The 4,874-nt window shown below is 40.2% G+C and overlaps 1 protein-coding gene across 4 annotated transcripts in view; it reads right to left on the reverse strand.

Moving 5' to 3' along the window:
• The window catches only part of ANKIB1 (ankyrin repeat and IBR domain containing 1), a 410,605-nt gene that overhangs the window by 404,947 nt on the left and 784 nt on the right, over positions 1-4,874 (reverse strand). The gene's annotated exons all lie outside the window — the stretch shown is intronic.

Here is a 4,874-nt window from a genome sequence, read left to right on the forward strand (position 1 = left end):
TCTACATAGGTGTTCTGTAAGTTCTTCAAGTACATCAAAATGGTAAGCACAAGTCACTGGGAAACTCCTTTAAACAGGGAAAATTCTCAAGATATTTAATAACATTTTCTCTAACGTAAAAGCCTGCACATAATAATTACTTTTTTTGTAATTAATCATATATTGCCTCAGTTGCTATGCTGTAATATTCTAACTACATTAACTTATTGTCAAACAATGTTACTATACTGCAGGCTGTGTGCAAGCCTTGATTCTTAGACGAAAACTTACTTTTGGATAATCAATTTTGGCTCCTTGTTTTCCTTGTCAATACAGAACTGAACAAGAAAAATTACAAGAGGAACTCTACATACAACATTATCATGCAGCTGCTGCGTAAAGTCATCTGAGTCAGGAAGGATTCCTGGCATTCAGCAGAGAGGCCCTTCCACTTCCCTGCAGTAATCCATTTATGACCTGTTACCATATTTTTACTGCAATTACCCTTCAACAGTCAGGCTTCAGAATTTATGTGCCTTAAAATGTAAAATAAAAGCAAAATCACTAAATTAAAATACCACTTCATCAATTCCAACAAAATCCCTTAAAGAAAATTCAAGGATACTAGCAGTACTACAAAATAGATTTAGGTCAAAACAAAGTGTTCAGCCTCTCTGAAAACACTGTGATTCTCTTATTTGGAAAACAGAAGAGTGAGGGATACACATAAATGTGAATCTGAAATCCCATAATGGTTTGGGTTGCAAGGGACCTTACAAGGACCCTAGTTCCAATTCCCCTGCCATGGGCAGGGACACCTTTCACTAGATGTTAATCAATATACTGAGATGTTTGCAACTTCTGAAAATTACTTTTAATTACTAAAAATGAAAATACAGGAAGAGGATCAGACATATAACAAGGACTCCCTCAGAGCACCTCTGCAAGCCACTAAGAGAAAATCCTGTCTGAATTCATACAGACAGTTATTTATTTTTATTTTCACAGTACAATTAACAAAGCAACAGAAAGTCATGACTGTACCTGTAAAGCATGAAGAGTAAAGAAAATTCAGAAAAGACAACAAAAAAAATTACTAGTATCTACCTTTCTCCAAAGTCATTTTTGGACTAATCAACTGAAGATATTTCACTATTATTACATCTATTTGTATAGCAGTCTGCTTCTTTTTTTTTTTTTTTTGAGATAAGACAGATAAATAGATACACACATATAAAAAACCATAAATTAAGACAATCTGCAATATAAGCCAAAATATTCTACTGACACTAAGGAAAACCTCATATTCCTCAGAAGAAAGAAAAAAAAAAAACCACAAAATCACAGAATGGTTTGTGTTGGAAGGAACCTTTAAAGGTCTATCAATCCTCCTGCCATGGGCTGGGACATCTGATCAGGTTGCTCAAGAGCCCCATCCAACCTGACCTTGAATACTTCTAATTATGAAGCATCCACAACTTCTTTGTACAACATTTTGCAGTGTTTCACCACATCCATCATAAAAAAAATGTCTTCTTTATGCCCAATCCAAATCTATCCTCTTTTCAGTTTAAAACCATTGCTTCTTGTACTATCACAACAGGCCTTGGTAAAATCTCTTATTCTGTCTTTCATGTAGTCTTCTAAGAGAGCTTACAACAAGGTCTCCCTAAAGCCTTCTCTTCTCCAAGCTGAAAAATATCAACTCTCAGCCTGTCTTCACAGGAGAAATGCTCCAGCCCTCTGATCATCCTTGTAACTTCCTGTGGACTCATTTTAACAGGTCTGTGACTTTCTTATGCTGGGGGCCCTGGAGCTGGACATGGTGCTGCAGGTAAGGTCTCACAAGAGCAGAGCAGATGAAGAGAATTGCCTCTCTCAACATGCTTGCCATGCTGTTTTTGGTTGGCTTTCTGAGCTGCAAGAGCACATTTCTGGTTTGTGTCCAATTCTTTGTTCACTATTGTCCTCAAGTCCTTCTCCATGGAGCTGCTCTCAATCCATTCACTCCTCAGTCTGTATTGTCATTGGAGATTACCCCAGCACAACTGGAAGACCTTGAACTTGCACTTGGCCTTCCATAATGTCCAATAAAATCTATTTTCACTGATTCCACTTTAAATCTGGAAGGCGTTTAGCAGTTCTGAAGAAAACTATCAGTTTTAAAGCATTAGGTAGACTTCTCCAGCTTGAACTTTTAAGGTAATATAAACTTGTCTGAACTACCTTTTGCCCCTAAAATTGACACATGTGATTTCAACAAGGCTCCATGGAAAAGCATATGGCTCATATTTTCTGAAGAGAGAGGGAAAGCAGTAAAAGCAGAGTCTGATGATGATGGTGTTGAAAACACAACACTTTCTCTGTCATTTTGAACATTTCAGAATTTCCACAGGTTGTTCTTCAAGCAAAATAGATCTCTCTCTGCTATCATTACCAATTATGCAAACATAGTAGTCACCTTACCAAAGGCAACAAAACTTCAGTGATAACTCCAGAGCAACTTCAAGTTTTCAGATTCCAAGGTGAAGTTAACTAATGAGTCAAGTAATTACATGACATCTAAGCAGCAAAGCTAAAACAAAGAATCCAAATGAAACAGTAAACAACAAAAAACCTTCAGCACATACACAAAACAACAAAAAATCTAACAATCAAACAACCTAAAAAAACCCCCATCCCACTGAAAAAAACCCCAAACAGCACACAAACCCTGCTAGCATACTAGTTAACAATTAATAAACAAAGTTGTATTACTGAAACAGAAAGCAATGTAGTTCTGATCAGTCTCAGCAAAAGTCTCACAGAGCAGTGGATGAGAAACTGCTTAGGATAGATTAAATGAGCCAGAGTGTTAACAAGGTCTTACACAGTGAACAAAGACATGACGACATTTTCTAAACCCATTTTTTATAGTTGTTCCATTGAACAAAAATTGACAGTTGTACAAGCCATTCCCCTTCAAATTTATATGTTTAGTTCCCTTTAATTTTTTTGTAGTGAGGGTACCTGATAGGAACATATAAGAAACAGGGATATGTAAACTTACATTTAATATCTAACTATGTCTAGGAAAGTCCACTTTTTTTTCAATAAGTCTGATCACATGCTTACACATTTACACATCTAGTCCTATCTACCTGTGTACAACACAAGTTGAAATTAGAAGGACTGCATGAAACTTACTTGCTTTTTTTTTGTCTTTTGGCTACTGATACTACTACTAACAACAGTGGCACTGTTGGGTTTTTGTTTTTTTTTTTAAATTAACTTTCATTCATGATATCGTGCTGATAGGCATACATATATATATGAAGACAGGGCACCACCAACATTGTTTAGCTTTTTTTTGTATTATTAATTGAATAAAAATCAAGAAATCTACTATGTATTTTATTCTTTTGTTCAAGGGCTATATGTCTTGATTATAAGACCACAAAGTACTGAAATTGAAATGTCTGCAGAAGCCTCTTCTGTAACTTGGTTTCCTAGTTGTAAGGACAGCAATTTACTCTTTCTACATCCAGGAAAAGAAAAAAGCTGGTACAAATTCTACCACTTCTGTAGACACTTCAACTATATATGCCACATGTTCTCAGAAGTTGAAAAATGCTGTTGCTTTCCACATGACTAAGCTTCCCCACTCCCTCGATGATGAGTATTCTTCCCTTGTAGTCAAGAGAGATTAAAGAGAAATTAATCCACCATGCTTCATATTGAAAATTAAAGAGATGAAAGTCAGACAAAAACATCCGTAAGTGAAAGAAAGACGCAGCTGGTTCTAAGGGTTAACCTCTACAGCTAATAATTCTCTCAAAAGTGTTCTCTCTCTTTAGGAAATGTGTGTAAATTACAGTACTGATCTTATGTCTAGAACTAAAACTCCATTTCTTAAACCAGTAAGCACAGAAATGCACTCAAAAAAAGAAAATGCAATCAACAATGTTTAGTAATGATGGACAGGTCTGTGCGAACAATTGAAGTTGTGCTATTAGTGTTTTACACTGCAGAAGTTTAATGAACATGTTTTTGTGAATCCACATTGCCTCTGTATACTATTCAAACCATAAATAAAAGGAAGACCGGGCAGTTATGAATTATCAAAGTGGCTCTTAATTGCTAAAAGTCGGCCAATTAAAAAAAAAACAAAAACGAAATCCAAAACACGTTAGACCGTGAGCGTCCAATTTCATTCAACACGGCGTTACGCAGCCTAGCAGCGAGGTTACGCTGCCACAGTTCACCCAGCAACACATGCCCCCACTCCGGTCACCGATACTTTTCCCTTTTGCCTTCAAGGCAGAGCTTCCAAGCTAAGAATGAGGCAGGTATGAGCTGAACAGCGAGAGCTGGCCGAAGCCTGGCCATTAGGTAGCTCCAAACTTTCCGACGGTCCCGGCCGCGGGAGACCCGCCGTCCCGGGGCCGCTGCTAACGAGCTTCCCTCCAGTCAGTTTCCGCCACCGCGGGGCGCGACGCCGGGGGACAGCCTGGGCCGCAGACGGCCTCCATCTCCCCTCTACACACCAGCACATCGACCTACCTCCTCCTGCCATTACTCTTCCCCGCAGCCCCTTGCCCACCTCGGCCCCGCGCTGCCGGGTTGCCGTCCCCACATCGTCATCGGCCAGCCTCGGTAACTGGCGCTTTGTTTACCGCTGCACGTTGGCGCTATCCTCTCTTCCTGTCTCCTCCGCTCCGCTCCCCTCCCCTCGCCTACTGACAAGCGCCGAGACGCCCCACCCGAGATGCGACGGGCTGCCGACGCCCAAATGGACAAAGTCTCCCTTCTGCGTGCGCGGCCCGGCTCGCCTCGCCTTCTCGCTGCCCCGCGGACCCCGCCCCGAGCCTTCCCAAGCGGCACCGGGATCGCCGCCAGCGCCGAGGGACACTCAC

This window comes from Colius striatus, chromosome 5 (genome assembly GCF_028858725.1).
Source record: "Colius striatus isolate bColStr4 chromosome 5, bColStr4.1.hap1, whole genome shotgun sequence".
NCBI classification, from domain to species: domain Eukaryota; kingdom Metazoa; phylum Chordata; class Aves; order Coliiformes; family Coliidae; genus Colius; species Colius striatus.